At 42.0% G+C, this 17,391-nt stretch overlaps 1 pseudogene; it reads right to left on the bottom strand.

The window, feature by feature from the left end:
- Positions 1-711: 711 nt before the first annotated feature.
- Positions 712-15,762, bottom strand: LOC143847581 (putative splicing factor 3A subunit 1 pseudogene; annotated as a pseudogene).
- Positions 15,763-17,391: the final 1,629 nt, after the last annotated feature.

The following is a 17,391-nucleotide window of genomic DNA, read 5'->3' on the forward strand; positions in this document are numbered from 1 at the left end:
TAGTGTATTTTGCTGAGGGCACTCCTCACTTTGTTAAAAGTACGGTATGGCCCGCACCATAGGATGATCCAAACCGTCCATTAGATGGGCCACAACCTAAATAGGTTGTGCCCCAAAAAGCATTTCCATATGTTAATCCTAACCCTCCGATTTATAGAAGGTTAGGATAAACCCTCTAACATTCAGAATTGGAGGGTTAGGATCAACCTATGGAAATGATTTTTGGGGCACAACCCATTTAGGCTGTGGCCCATCTAATGGATGGTTTGGATCATCCTATGGTGCGGGCCATACAGTACTTTTAATAAAGTGAGGAGTGCCCTCATCAAAATACCGTATTGCGGATAACATTTCCCCAGATAAATGATGCGTCCACTTTCCTGCATTGCCAACTACGAAGAACAAAAGAATGATCACATCCCCATAGTCATGACTCATGAGACGGAACTCCACAAAATTGTGGGCCAAACCCAAAGTTACATAGCCCAGCTGGCTTAACTTAATATTTTGAGACAATTATTTCCCATATTTCCATAATAAGAAAGTCACCAAACACCACGAATGACTCGTATCACTCCAACCCATCTTGTTGTGTTGGAAATATGTGGTAAGTGCCAAGTGCATTTGACATGACAAGGAATGATACCCTTCTTAAAAGGCAGATGAGGTAAAGAAACAGAAAAAAAAAAAAGGTTCCTACTCTTGATGGCATAGCATAAACTATAAAGATTTGATAGCAATTAAATCATTCCTCAATCCTGAATACCTGCCCCTTAATACCCTTTTTTATTTCCTTCCAGCAAAATAATCTAGAAAGAGAACAACATAGAAGCTAGGAAGATGACATCCAATTTAACATATGTAAAATCCAGTAGATCATCATTTAATAGGGAGAATGCCCTCTCTTTCATCTGAAAATATCAAGATAAAGAAGGGAATATATTTACTTAAGCCAGCTGCAACAAAGAAAAAGAAAAAAAAGCCTAAAACGCCTTCCAGGTGCGAAGCAGCAAGAATACCTGCAGTTCCAAGTAGAGGCAGTCAAAAGAAACAAACAGCTTTGCTCAACTGAGAATCCAACCTAACTTAAACATAAAAAAGCATTGAAATTTCTCATGGGAGAGGATATATGATTTAATATATACAGTTGCAAATTGGAAGTCTGCAAAGAGAACAAAAAGGAAGATTGAAAATTTGTAATCACAAGATGGCTAAATATAAGTTCAGTTTTTGGGTGCAACTACATGCATTTGGGTGCAATTTGTGTGTAAACTCCAACCTAAAAAACCTTTCCACCTTGTACCCTTCTAGAGTGTGATGAACACAAGTTGCACCTAAAATGCAATTGGGTTGCATTGGACCCCCAAACCGAACACAAATGTGAAAAAGAACATGATAATTTGTATAGAAATTACTCAAGAATTACTAGCATAAACTTCTCGAAAGCTGCTACTTAACTTCCATGAAACATTCAGGTAAAGTCTGCCCTCTTTGTCTGGAGCACAAACAAGTCCTGGAGAGCATGCTGCAAAAGGAACTGCAGATTTAAAGAGGTAACATCAGCCTCTCAGAAACATAAACTTACACAATTGGTTATTTTAGTACAGACCTTCAAGCCCACTAACATCATTGGAAAGCAAAACCTGCGGAACATAAGGGAGACGAGAAACTACCCAAGAAGTTGCTAGCATAAATCAAGCTTGTTAGAGGAAGCCCTCTGTAGAATAAATTTCTAAACATCTGTTAAACTTTTTAATGATAATGAAACAACTAAATGGACATATGAATACAAAGAATTGTAGAGAAAGAAAGGAAGCCATTGTAGACTTGTTCCCCATAGAAGCACTTAAGAAAATGATAGCCAATAACATCTGCAGTAAATACCACACTTTCCATCAGTTTCAAAACCAGGAGTCACAGAGATATAATCTTGGAAAACAAGTCCAGTTTATTCATACTGAATTTCCAAAGTAAACCTTCCAGTGCTAGCTGGAAAAAGAGTTTATCTCTTTTGGCCACCACGTTCCCTTAAAGCGAGAGCAAGTGTTCTCCTGGTCCAATGTTGTAGTATGCAAGTGAATGATTGTCCTTAAAAAAACCTGCCCGGCTGCTCAGTTTCTGTTTATTTGCAGGGAGTTGAACATCTCCTGCAATCTTCTCTTTCAGACTGCCAATTGATTCAGACAAGGACTGTACTGTGATCTCTAGAATCTGCCCTCTCAAGTTTCCTTCATCAACGTTGGGCATTGATACAGTAACACGAACAGATCCCTGCAAATACAAGCATAGATTTAAAAAAATATATTAAAAATCAGGTGTCTTGATAGCATTAGACAGTCCGTTGCTTCAGAAATCAGCTAGAGAGATATGAAACGGTAGCAATGTCAAACAAGATCGAATGTGAGAAAAACAAGAAAGTAAAGTACAGATCATTACCCGATGTTGAGCAAGGAACTGGTCTTCGGGAATAAGTGAAGCATCATCAACTCTCCGCCTCTTTGGCTCTGGCTCCTCTGGCAGTGGTGGAGGAGCTTCCTCAGGGGGCGGTGGTGGAGGCATTCCTTGAGGCAACAGTGGAGGTGGCATAATAGGCATGGCAGGCGGTGGGATTTGTTGAAATTTGAGCTGTGGAAGAACAACTTTTGTTCAATGTAAAAGCTCAAAAGTACACAACTTGTACACACTCAATGCACTCAAGAGTTTCTCACCCACAATCACTTTGCTCTCATCACACACACTCAATTACTCCTTTGCACACTCTAAGGAGAAGCTTTGAACTCTACATGCCCAAATGGAAGGGGATGCCTCCTTTTTATACTTGTTAGAGATGTTTCCCCATTATTCTAAAATGGTGGCTACACTCTTCTAGCATTAGATATTTCTAGAAAGAAACATCTAGAACAATGTTTTAAAATAAAGGAAAAAGGAAGAGTGGAGAAATCTCCAGAAAGAGGATTGTCTAAAAAGAAGAAGAGAATTCTAGAGAGAGGATTCTAGAAATCTAGAGAGAGAAAGAAAGAGAGAGAGAGTCGGTGCTCTCTTAACACTCCCCCTCAACGACAACTCTCTCTTTACCGGCTACTCTCCCTTATTTCCGATCTAGTGACCATCCCGAGTTGTCTTCTGAACTCCTCAAACTTTGTGCCACTTAGTCCTTTAGTAAATATGTCTGCAACCTGGCCTCCAGTCTTGATGTGCTTCATTTTAATTTGTCCTTGTAGCACCTTCTCTCGAATAAAGTGATAGGGTACTTCCACGTGCTTAGTCCTTGCGTGAAAGACTGGGTTCTCTGCCAACATTATGGCTGATTGATTGTGGCAATAGATCTCCACCAAGTAGTCAATTGGTTGATGTAGGTCTTTCATCAGCTGCATTAGCCACCTGCTTTCTTGAGCTGCCATCGCTGCTGCTCTATACTCAGCTTCTGTAGTTTGATTCCTCTTACGGTAGTTGATGTGCTTTCCCCCTCCGGCTTTCACGAACAAGCTAGAATCTGACGGTGCTAGAGAATAACCACTTTGTATTAGGAACTCTCCAATTTTACCATACCAGGCTCTTGGTGCCTGCTTCAATCCATATAACGCTTTCTTCAGCTTGCATATGTAGCTTGGATATTTCTTGCTCTGAAAACCTTGGAGCTGCTCCATGTATATGTCATGATCTAGCTTGCCATGCAGAAACGCGTTCTTCACATCCATTTGCCAGAGCTTCCAAGACTTACTTGCAGCGAGTGCTATTAAGACACGTACTGTTGTCATCTTCGCCACCGGGCTGAAAGTCTCATCGTAGTCTATACGATATTTTTATAAGAATCCCCGAGCCACAAGTCGAGTCTTATATCTTTCTATCGACCCATCAGGTCGAGTCTTCACTTTGTACACCCATTTGCAGGATATAGGGTGTATATTTCCAGACCTCGGTACCAATTCCCAAGTCTCATTCTGCCGCAAAGCTTGAATTTCTTCATCCATAGCCTTTCTCCATTCTGGCATATGTGCTGCTTCCTCATATAAGGCTGGCTCCTTATTTATCTCTTCTTCTGTGAGTGCAGCATTCGCATATTTGGGATTTGGTTTTCTTTGTCTCGAGGATTTTCTCGGAATTAGTTGAGGATCTATTTCCTCCTCGAACTCTTCAAGTTGTCTTGGTCTTTCATCTTCAGGTGTCTTTTGCAATGCTCCTGTTCGCCAAGGACTCTTTGTTTTTTAGGAGTCTTTGATCCAGCCTCTTCATGTTCTTCTTGGGGTTCAACTTCTGGAACCTCACCAGGCTTTGATTGATCTTCGATTCTTTCTTGTAGCTTTTCTTCAATTTCTTTCATATTCGGCAGCAACACCTCTTGTGATGACCACCACGAAGACGCTTCATCGAACACCACATAATTTCCAGATGCTGTGAGCTTGCCGACGTGAGTTATAGGCAAGCTAGAGTTTTTTGCCGTGACGACCATTCGTCCTTTCTTATATTCCGTCATATCAGTCAACTTCTCCAGGGGCGATGCCAAAAATTTTGCACAAGGGGGGCAAAAATTATAGTAATTTTTTTATCTATCTTAAAATTAAGATAGAAAAAATTTCTATCTGAAATTTTGCACAAGGGGGCAAAAATTATAGTAAATTTTGCACAAAAAAGGGAGATAAAAATGGTAAAATTAAAATTTTAAACTTATTTTCTATCTTAGGGATGATTGGAAAGGGGGGCATATTTTTTTAAAAAAGGGGTAAAGATAAAAAAATATTAAAACATGAAGGTATATTTTTTTTTTCCAAAAAATTAAGGGGGGCAATTGCCCCCTTTTCCTCTCATGTGGCATCGCCCCTGAACTTCTCCATATCTCCAGTCATATGATTGGAGCATCCAGAATCTACAATTCAATCATCATCATAATTAATTAATTTATCACTCACCGTAACAAGTGTAGACTCCTCCTCTGGTTCTATGACGCATGAGGCCGCCAACTCTGTGGGGTCTTCAACGGCAAGTGATGCTTGAAAATCCCACTCATTTTCACTGTCATTCTCATTTTTGGGTGGAGGTTGCTGCATTACCCTCCACTCGCTTGGACCAACAGTCACGTGCAAAGTGTCCTCTTTTTCCGCAGTTGTAACATTGGTTGTTTTGGCGATGATATTTCTTATCTTCGTTGCCTCGTCCTTGTCGAGCTCCCCCTTGCTGCGAGCCCTTTCCTTCTGGTCTCTTTTTCGATCCTTCTTGATATTTTCGATCACCGCCAGTTTTTGATCTCGCAGCATTTTTGTCATTGAATCATTTTCTCTTGCTGAACAACGCCTTGTCATCATTTACTGAGGCTGTAGACATTTGTTTGTCTAAGGCCTCCTGATTGGCTAGTATATTTTCCAACTCTATAAGAGTTGGCTCTTTGGCCCATCCACGGGTCGCCGTAATAAGCCCGTTATATTCCGGCCTCAACCTGTGAATAATTATTCTCCTCATTCGTGCTTCGGAGATGGCATTTGTAGGATCTAATTTTGAAAGTTCTTCACAAATAGATTTAATTTTTGTGAAATATTCACTCACTGTCGTATCCTTTTGTGAAGATGATAGGAGCTCGTTCTCCAGCCGCTGGAGCTTAGCATCATTCGTTCGTGCAAAAAGAGCTGCTAGTGTGTCCCACGCTGTGGACCCCGATCCTGAGAGGACGAGTGCGGCGGGGGACACGAGGCCCCCACAGCAATCCTCTAAGATCTCCACAACGGAAGAGAGCTCTGCCAAGGAACTCTCGAAACGGATGCCACCCTCACAGCATAGCATGAGTGGCGATATAAAAGAAAGAGATACATCCTGATCCGGAGCCAGGGCTCGAAACCAAGATATATCTGAAAAATAACTCAGAGTCGCCATCCATGGACAAGCCATGGAACCAAAACAAATGCTCTGTTTGCAATGGATAACCAGAGATACAAAAGGTCCGTGCCTGATGACGAATGGAGAAGGTCCGAAGAGCGCCCCCAATTCGCCCGAGTGCGAACACTTGGTCTCTTATGCCATTTATTATTAACCTCGAAGAGTTTTGGGCAAAAATCATGTGAAATGGGAACGATCCTCAGGAATCGTCTATCTAAGCATGCATTTCCTGAGAATAGAAATAATAAGCACACAAAAAATAAATGAAAGAGGTGTCACATAAGCATAGCTAGGTTATGAGTGACATACCTAATGGGTGTCTAAATTCTGATGTGCAAACACATGCAAGCTATAGCTAAATGTATAAGATCAGTACAAGAATGTAAGAAAACACATCAAAAGAAATACAATAACTACACAACAAATCCTAAGACTCTAAATTATTAGCCCGAGTCCTCGGATGGTCTGGTATTCATCCAAAGAAGCCTACGTATCCCCGCCTCCACGAGAATCAAGGCAACGTAGTTCTTCGCACCTATTCTAAGCTATAGGATGCCTAAGACACCTAGACCTCTATCCTAGACTCGATCTAAAAGACCGGACTAGTTATTAAAGTTTATTGTACGATTATTTAAATTCCAGTGAATTGTGAATTTTAGGACACCCTATATGTCCTAGCTAAATGCAGATTAGCCCTAGGCTAATGTAGGTGGTTCCTACAACCTATGTGTAACTAGGCTGTGCATCCTAAGGAAAACAATGGGATCACTAACACATCCTAGACCTAGTCATCAGTCGGCGATGCGAATCGCCAACTGACCGGACGGAGGCGCTCCTATGACTCTAGGACAAACTCCTAACTCTAAAACAAACACAAACAAGCACACAACAAATCCAAGACAAACTCCTAACTCTAAAACTCTCTATCTAGGACAAACTCCTAACTCTAGAGGAAGATCTTGTTGAAAACAAGGTTTTGAAGAAAGAAGGGTTAAAGCATTTATTTACAAAGTTTGGCTGGACTTGGGATATAAATCCCAAGCTGCACTACGTACCTCGGAAGAGGATCAAGCCAACGTAGTTCGAAACGAACTCTCTAACTACACTCAGAACATTTTAAAACAATTCAAATGTTTCAATATTTTTGGATTATAGGTTTCTGATGTTTTCACCCTTTTGGTCAAAGACCGGAGGGAAAATACAAAACAACATCCTAGGGACGAACCCTAGAGTTAAAAGGAGAAACTAGGCTCTAATAATACCATTATAAGAGCAAATGAGTCCAAGACTCTCTAATAGCAGTAACTGACGAATAAATGAGTCAAAGACTCTCTAATAAAAGCAACTGAAGGATAAAAGAGTTAAAGACTCTCCAAAAAGAGCAAAATGAGGGGTACAAGAGTCAAAGACTCTTCAAAGAGAGCAACTAAGGGATACAAGAGTCAAAGACTCTTCAAAAGGAGCAACTGAGAGATACAAGAGTCAAAGACTCTTCAAAAAGAGCAACTGAGGGAGACAAGAGTCAAAGACTCTTCAAAAGAGATGGAAACACGAGTCAAAGACTCCACTGACAACAACACAAGTCAAAGACTCCACTGATAACAACATCACAAAAATAAATGAGTCAAAGACTCTCTTAAAGAAATGAAAACACGAGTCAAAGACTCCAAAAACACCAACTAAAGGATAAATGAGTCAAAGACTCTCTAAAAGAAATGGAAACACGAGTCAAAGACTCCACTAACACCAACTAAAGAATAGACGAGTCAAAGACTCTCTAAAAGAGAATGAAACACGAGTCAAAGACTCCACTAATACCAACTAAAGGATAGACGAGTCAAAGACTTTCTAAAAGAGAATGAAACACGAATTTGCACATTTGGCAGAGGTAAAACACTCAGCCGGGCCGGACAGCTACCTAGCCCTAGGGTGCAACAAATGTGCAACCCAATACCCATAAGGGTAGGGGTATGCTGCCAAGCCGAGTATGGTGTTCTCCCGAAACCAAACGACGCACAGAGAGGAGGACTAACGAGAGAATGAGACCGAGCGGGTCTCCCAAACACACACAAAGATGGGCTCCAAGTAACATTATCATTGCCCTTGCAAGGGGGAAGCGAGGCTAAGACAACTAATTGAGAGGAATCTACAAATAAGGCCAAGCAGGCCTTCCAAAGGCTAACTACTTACAAAGCCAAGACAGATGACTCCCTAATAACATCAATAAAGATCAAATGAGTCAAAGACTCCCCCGATAATATCACCACACAAACGAATGATTCAAAGGCTCTCTAAATGAGGCAAGGCATGCCTCCTATAGGTACACCATTTATCAAAATCAAAGCAACCTCCCTGAGGTTAAACTAAAAAAAAGAGGCTTGCCTCAAAAGGAGGATTGCCTAACGAGACAGAGTATGTCTCCTAGTACCGGTTATAGTATCTAAAGAAATCTAACAAAAATCTAAAAGACTGTGCTAGTCTACCCAAAGAGAGAGGAAAAAGGATACCAGATAATCTCAAATTTCCAATCAATTGATATAAAAACAAAACAAATATCCGCAAAGTATGATTTACAACTAAAGAGTGCACAATCTGTAAGAATATCAATCATAAAATGGTAAACAACATTAATTAGCCCAGACCAGCCGCTGGGTAGCCTAATGAAGTAAAAAAAAAATGATATTAAACACTTCAAAGCCAACCACAAACCCCAATACGGGGACTCCAACGAAATCAGATGATGCCAAAGTAATCATCTGATTTCAATACACATAATATTTCTACAAACCGCCTTGAAATCAGACAGTACTCATGTCGATAACATCGAATAGAGTAGTCATCTGATTTCCTTCTCCACTTAAACAATTTATTTAAATAAATACAAGTATGATAGGCCTCAAGATAGTCTTACCTGAACAGTCCATTCATTATTGTCTACAGAACCTAACTCAATGCTTAAGATAAGAAGAGTATTAGAAATATCAAAAGATTATGATAATTCCAATTAGTAAAATTTTTAGTGCCTACAGGGGACATCAACTTGTGCAGATCCAAGTGCGAAGCGGTGAGCCACAAAATATAAAGACGGGCTCCAAGTAACCTTATCATTGCCCAGAGAAGGGTTCTTAAAAAAAATAAAAAAAATAATAAAATAAAAAAATAAAAAAAATCACAACTACAAAGGATATAATCTGCAAAACATCAGCTGCATACTATAGAACAGCAACTATATGATTATCATCCACAAATTCATCTTCACCCTCCAAACTACTAAGACAATAGTTAAACAATTGAGACAACCACGATTATTATCATCAGATGATATCCCACTCGAATTATTGCATCAATTTTATACAGATTCTCATTGGTAGGGAACATAAACTCATGCAATTATCCAAAGAATGATCACATTATAACCCCAACAAATAGCATTTCGACTTATGACAAAGAGATATAAACTTTCTGCGCTTCATTGATCAAGCGGGGACTCTTGCTCGAAGTGATTCTTCGATGAGAAGAGTAGCCTCTCAAGATAGTAAGAGCTAATATAGAAGAATTGTCATCAGCACACAATAATCTTTCGGACATCAAGGTCCAATGGAAGGAACAGATTCCCTTCAACTTTAGAAATATGACAAAGATTATTCATTTATCTAAACTCCTTTCCAACAGTTGATGGATTTGAAAACCCTTATGCTAACACTGCTTGATCAATGCTCCTAATAATTCGAAATGACCTTCCTGTTCTACACTCATTCCAGGTCACACAATCACGTACCAATCCAAATAACCACACAACTAGAACTTCTAGCTCCTTACGTTTAAGAAAAACTACATATAACACCTCATTCTATTTTACACCAAAGCAAAAATCATAATCTCTCAACAGCTAACAGACATCATAAAAAAAAATCACGAGATTATATTTCTATGGACATTGCAGGTGAACACCTCAAATATAATCAATTTGTATTAGTCACAATCAACACAGATAGAAAGGGGATTCATAAAAAAAAAAAATTTTGTCTCGACATCTTACTAGCTTATGCTAGACTTCAACAGACTACATCTTAAAAAATATATATATATATGCCAAACAATCTGTACCAGAGATATTTTCAACTCAAAATATGGTACTATCCTCAACACTCATGAGCTAATCACAGAGTAGCAGGTTAATGAATCTGTAAATATCAAAACTCCATTACTTTAATGACATATGTCATCTCGATCGAACCTATAAAATAAGCATTTATCTCATCAGGGAACTACTTGCCATTTAAGAAGAAAAAGAAAATTATAGCACAGTCACATACAATTCAATGATGTAAAGAATAGTTAGAGATGTTACCTGAGTCTCGCTTACATGACAATTTTGGTTCGGACCTTTGTGATTCTACGCCAAGCTTCCTCCAACGTGAAATTCCGAGTTAGAATTCTGTCTCAATTTACAAGCAGATGATGGATCTGAACTGTTCTATCTCTTCTCTGCAAGTGAAAATGGGGGTTTGATGATGGCAGTGGTGGTAATGGTGGTGGGAGGAGGTGGCTGTTAGGAGAAGGGGTTAGATTGGGTGAAGAAAAAGTGCCGGTGCTGGATTCCGGCAGAGTTGCCGGAGAAGGAAATTGCAGAGGTGGGTTTTGATGGCTACGGGTGGTGTGGAAATGGGGTTTCTACGTGGGTTTTAAAGGGGCTTCAATGGAGGTGGTGGTGGGTTTCAAATGGGGATTTTGGGTAGAAAATGAGATGGGTTTGAAGAGGGGTTAGGGTTTTGCAGAGGAGAAAAGGGAAAAATGAAGGAGAAGATGGGAGGTGGCTGAGATGGGTTCGGGTGTTTGGAGGATGGAGGACCGGATTTAATGGTTATGGCTGGATTCCGACGAAAATCCCACCGGAGAATAAGAGGGAAAGGAGCAAAATCGGGGTTATAAGAAATGAGAAGAGGGGCTGTGAAGATGGGAGGTGCAGAGGGGATGAATAGTGATTGGAGGCGGAAAAAGAGGAGATGGCCGGCGGTCGGAGGTGGGGAAGAAGAAGAAGAAGGAGGAGGAGGAGATGGTGGCGCGGATTTGGTCGAACGAGGTGGGTTTGGAGAAGATGGTGGATAAGAAGCTTGAGAGGGTTTGATAATGATAGATGGGAAGAAGGTTTAGGCGGGTCTGTCGGATTCCGGCGAGATTCTAGCCGGAATCAATGGGGGATTGAAACTGAAAAAAAAGGGTTTGCGTCAAAAACACAGTGGTGGGTCTAGAGAGAAAGAAGTGGCTGAAGAAGAGAAGAAAAGGGTGGTGGTGCTGACCGGTGGAGGAAGAAAAAGAAGAAAATGGTGATGGGATGAGGGTGGAGCTCCGGCCGGAGATGGGGTTCGGATTAGGGGTTTGCAGAGGGGGAGGAGGACGGTGAGAGTGGTGGTGGGTGCGAGGATGAGGAGGCCGGAGATGGTGGTCGGAGGCGGGTTTGGATATTAGGGGAAGTGGGGATGGGAGTGGTTGCCTCCTTCTTCCTCTTCCTCTCTCTCTCTCTCTCTTTTCTCTCTGGTTTTTTTTTTTTGCTTCCGAACGAAAAAAGAAAATCCTCCTCTCAACCCTAATTCGTTAAGCCTATATAGGGTAATGATAAATTCGATCCCTTTTCCCCCGGGACAACCCCCCTCTATGCATATTTATGACTACTCCTTTCTCCCTCAGGGGGGGCCCAGGAAAGAAATGGTCCAGAAAAGGTGATATATTCTGCCCCCCCTTTCCTCTCCCTTGGACAGCCCCCATCAATGCATTTTGTACATCTTCTAACTTACAGGGGGGGGGGGGGCCTCGGGCAATGGCGGAGGGGGAAAATTTTATGGAAAATATCTCCCTCCCCTTGATCCTAGCCCTTCAAATCAGCTTTTGTTTAAGGGCTGGGATCAAAGGAAGCCTAATCTACATAGGATTCCCCCCTGGCTAATTCTAGTCCTAAAGCTCTCACTAACCTAGCTTAGGCCTTAATGGTGACTTGGAGGGGAAGAAAAGCATCTTTGCAAATTACGAAATTGCCCTGCTTCAGGATAAAACACCCCCTAATTATGCTACACACTAATCCGCATACCCCTGCTTCTGCCTGGACAACCCCTTATAGAAAATTTGAACTGGTTTCCTAAATTCCTGCACACCCCCGCTCCTGGCTGAATCGCCACCCTTATTCCTACACTACACTACTCTACAAACATCGTCCGTTTGCTAGGCAAACCGCGACGGATTCGGACGAAAATTTACGGGGACCTAAATGAGACCTTAACCTATTCTAGGAACAAATTTGGGACATTAAAACACTAATTTAACAGGGTTTCTACCCTAACGACTCTGTTAGGGTTCGGTCAAAATGGGGTGTCTACACACACCTCCTTTGGCGTTTTTGCGCTTTTAATGTGTTGCAATAATTCATCTTGAATAGTTACTGCAAGGACGTACATAGCCTTACCAGCCTTAATCTTCCATTTCTTCAACTCGTCAGCATTAGTGGGTGGTGTGGTGTTTTCGACGCCGACAATATCCCACAAGTCCTGTCCGGGCAGGTAAAATTGTACGCGAACACTCCAATTGTTGTAGTTGTTGTCATTGAGCTTCTCCACGCCGTTAGCCGAACCAGAAATATCTGCCACGTGACTTGGTGATGCCCTGCACTCTACCAAGTAAGCCTGGTCCCAGACCAATAAGCTTCACAGTCCCTAACTGTATAGTTGCAGAACTTCCGGATAGAACGATCCCTGATCGCCTGCTCTGATACCACTTGTTGAAATTTGAGCTGTGGAAGAACAACTTTTGTTCAATGTAAAAGCTCAAAAGTACACAACTTGTATACACTCAATGCACTCAAGAGTTTCTCACCCACAATCACTTTGCTCTCATCACACACACTCAATTACTCCTTTGCACAATCTAAGGAGAAGCTTTGAACTCTACATGCCCAAATGGAAGGGGATGCCTCCTTTGTATACTTGCTAGAGATGTTTCCCCATTATTCTAAAATGGTGGCTACACTCTTCTAGCATTAGATATTTCTAGAAAGAAACATATAGAATAATGTTTTAAAATAAAGGAAAAAGGAAGAGTGGAGAAATCTCTAGAAAGAGGGAAATCTCTAGAAAGAGGATTGTCTAAAAAGAAGAAGAAGAGAATTCTAGAGAGAGGATTCTAGAAATCTAGAGAGAAATCTAGAAAGAGAGAGAGAGAGAGTCGGTGCTCTCTTAACAGGATTTGCATAGGCATGAAAGGCCGCGGAATTGCTAAAGGTGTGAACTGTGACCCAGGTGGAGGTGGCATGGGGGGATTCACAGTAATAGAAACTGAAGAAGGCAGTGGTGGTGGTCGGTTGATCATATGGGGTTGTTGAGCAGAGGATATTGCAGAGATGGAGGTGGTGGCCTTATTGATGAAATCATGGGGATAACAGGTGGCCTCAGTGGTGGAGGTACAAGGAGTCCAGAACTGGTTGGAGTGGAATACTGAATTGCATTTGGGGGCATATGAGGCATATTCAGGGCAAGTCCAGGTGGTGGAGGGAGAGAACGGAGTGATGGTACACCGGGTTTGGTGGAGGCACAGGACCTGGTAGAGCTCTTGCCTCGTTACTATTAATATCGGTTTGCTCCTCCCCCGAAAGGTTCTGTGACAAGGCTTGATTTGCTGTCCGCCCAATGCTTCATGAGTGACCATCCCATATGACCTTCTTTGGTTGCTCCACTTTCTTCTTCTCAATCTCTGCCTTAACAGCACTGGATACTTCTTCCTCCGTAGTTCCAAAGATATCGGGATGCGTCCGTGCGAGGCCCACAATGTTCCTTGAAATCTCATCATCTTGAGCGAGGGTTGTTTCACGGATCTTAGCCATCATTCTCTCTTTTTGCTCTCTGTACTTGGGATCTATAAGAGAAATTCTCGTGTGCTCCGCCATCTCATTGATGGGGATAAGCTTGCCGGTGATGGGAGAAACAACAAACTTTGTCGGGTCATTTTCGGCAGGGGCTCTCTCTTCAGGTCTCTTCCAGTTTTTCACAATTCTCATCAGTGGGTCCGGCTCGCCAGGAACCTTCATCTCGTTCTTCTTATTATCATCATCATACTCTTCAAGACTGGCGGCTCTCATCCCTTCTTCAACAAGCTGAACCTCTTCTTCATCCGTTTCCATTTCCATCTCTTTTCCAGGCTCAACAATTTCTTCTTCTTCCATGGCAGACACCTTGCTTCTCCTTATAACCTCCTCTAAGGTCATTGGCTGGGGCAATTCATCATCTTCGTCATCCACAAATTCAATTGTTTCCACAACAACAAAATCATGCCAATCAATCATTGCCATCTGCATTCGTTCCTGCTCGATTTCATCCTCCGCTTTCCGCCTCACCTGTTCTTACGACCACTCCCACTCTAGCCGATGCAAGCACCGCTCAAGAACAGTGGTCATATCTGTAGCACTCTTCCGCAGCTTATCAGTCAAATCCTTCGGCATCAATACCAATGAGTATGCATCTGCAAGTGTGGTGAAAATTTTGAACATACTATGAGTTTGCTTCAGGAAATGGAATTGGGGATTGTTTCCCTCCCTAATCATCAGACCATCCAGGAAATTCTTCCCACTTCGAGCAACAAATTGCGCGGTAAGCTTAATAATATCCAATTCCTCCCCCGTAATCCCTTCAGGAAGCTGAACAGTATACCGATCAGGCTCTGGTGGTGCAAGAACTTTGTGGACAGGCCTAAAGTGAGAAATGCTATCCATTTTAGCTACTTCAATGCCATCAGCAGCTGGAGACGCAGTTTCTGATTCAGGAGCAGAATCGCCGGGATGTGAAGGAGGAGGAGGCTGAGAGGAAGATTGGAGCTGAGTACGGAACTCAGTGATGCGGTGTTGGTAGTAAGCGTGGTAAAGATCTGAGCTGCTCAAGAAATTGAACTTGGCATTGCCAGTGTTATGTGCAAGGATCCGTTTCTCGAATTTAGGCCCCTTTTTTGCGACGAATTGGGCAGTCTTGTCTACAATGGTTCGAATGTCGGGAGGGGGGTGAATGATTCCAATTGTTGTGGTGTGAACCGCAACAGAAACAGGAGCTGGGCTTGCTGCATTCTGATTGAGGAATTCTTTTTCATTCTCTTCTGTTACTTGTGATTCCGGAAGAGGGCCGAGATTTCCATCTAATGGAGGCGCCCGTAGAGGCAAGATTGGCAATGTGCCTAGCATTTTTTCTGAATATAGATAGGATGATAAAATAAACCCAAGAACAGGATGATTAAATCATATCAATTCAATTCTCATCCCCGCTTTCGTAACATATCAATCTACAATTCTACTCTAGAGGTGTTGAGAGACAAATCAATTGGAAGATCGATTCTGTTAAAGTATAAAAGATAAATACTGCCTTTCTCCGACAACTTAAGCTTTTGGAGAAGTTGGTAAGTTAACATGGTATCAGAGCCAAAGGTCTCTGAGTTCAAACCTCAACAGCTTAAGCTTTTGGAGAAGTTGGTTAGTTAATAGATTCGATTCCAACAGATAACAATCAATGAAAATATCAGATATTTGCTACTACTCAGATTCTTATCTAATTCAGTCCAACATTAAGCCAACACTATATATCTTTATAAAGAAACCAATCAAGTCTATTTAAACAGCCTAGCAAGAAACAGTGTTTAAACCAAAATCTAATCCCAAAAAATACAGCTTACCAATATCTCCAATGACGTATGGCCGTTGTGTAATCGCCTCCACTCAGAAAAGTTGTCTGAGAGTTATCTACAGACAGGACGAAGAAAGACAGAACTATTAGGGTTTTCTATGGAGAGAGAGAGATGATTTTTTAATTTTTTTTTATGGGTAATTTGGGGCGCTGATATTCCCTCCCCCCGCCCCTCCCCCGCGACGGCTTCCTAACGTTAAACGTGGATCTAACGTATATGTCACTTTCCAGCATTTTGACCGCTCCTCTCTCTCTCTCTCCACACACACACACACAACAGGAACAGTTGGTGGGCCCAACAGAAACACTTGGTGGAATGGTGGGCCCATCTTTGAACAACGTAGGCCCCGCCCATACCACACCATAAGATAATCCAAACCGTCCATTTGATGGGCCATAAACGTAAATAGGTTGCATCCCAAAATATCATTTCCATAGGCTGATCCTAGCCCTCCGATCTAAATAGAAACTACATCTTATGCAACCTCTATAGATTGTAGGGTTGTGATCATCCTATGGAAATGATTTTTGGGGCACAACCTATTTACACTGTGGCCCACCAAATGAAAGGTTTGGATCATTCTATGGAGTTGGTCGTAAAGTAACATTAAGGCCCGTCCACAACATAGGACAATCCAAGCTGTCCATGGTTTGGATAATCCTATGGAGTTGGTCGTATAGTAACATTAAGGCCCAATCGTAGGCCCCATTGATATTTTTTCAAATTGAAGCATACCGTCCACAACATAGGATGATCCAAGCCGTCCATGGTTTGGATCATCCTATGGTGTGGTTCATACAGTAACATTAAGACCCAATTTAGGCCCCACCCATATTTTTGAAAATGAAGTGTACCGTCCAGACCATAGGATGATCCGAACCGTCCATTTGATGGGCCATAATGTAAATGGGTTGTGCCCCCAAAAGGGTTGGCCCATCAAATGAATGGTTTGGATCATCCTGTGGTCGTACAGTAACATTAAGGCCCGTCCACAACATAGGATGATCCAAGCCGTCCATGGTTTGGATAATCCTATGGAGTTGGTCGTACACTAACAGTAAGGCCCAATCGTAGGCCCCACCGATATTTTTCAAATTGAAACGTACTGTCCACAACATAGGATGATCTTGAATCATCCTATGGTGTGGTTCGTACCAATTTAGGCCCCACCCATATTTTTGAAAATGAAGTGTACTATCCAGACCATAGGATGATCCGAGCCATCCATTTGATGGGCCACAATGTAAATAGGTTGTGCCCCAAAATCATTTCTGTAGGATGATCACAACCCTACAATCTATAGAGGTTGCATAAGATGTAGTTTCTATTTAGATCGGAGGGCTAGGATCAGCCTATGGTATTTTGGGATGCAACCTATTTATGTTTATGACCCATCAAATGGACGGTTTGGATTATCCTATGGTGTGGTATGGGCGGGGCCTACGTTGTTCAAAGATGGGCCCACCATTTTCTGTTGGGCCCACCAACTGTTCCTGTTGCGTGTGGAGAGAGAGAGAGAGACCGGTCAAATGGTGGGAAAACGTTAGGAAGTCGTCAAGAGAGAGGGTGTGGGGTGGGGATATCAGCGCCCGTAATTTATAGTGAATAGGAAGAAAGAGCCAAAAGAAGCAACTGGAAAGTGGAGAACCAAAGCGGTAGCGTTATAAATTCTTTAAGCTAGTGATATATATGTGCCCCCTTTTCTTCCTCAGGACACCCCGTTTAGTGTATTTAGTTGAGGAGTGCAACTCGGGTCGGGTCGGGTCCTAGGAACCCTTTTTCCAACTGAACCCGGCCCAATTTCCAACCCGACGGGGT

Source organism: Tasmannia lanceolata, unplaced genomic scaffold (assembly GCF_043159265.1).
Source record: "Tasmannia lanceolata isolate RefF3 unplaced genomic scaffold, GAP_Taslan_0.1 ptg000003l, whole genome shotgun sequence".
In the NCBI taxonomy this organism is placed as follows: Eukaryota; Viridiplantae; Streptophyta; class Magnoliopsida; order Canellales; family Winteraceae; genus Tasmannia; species Tasmannia lanceolata.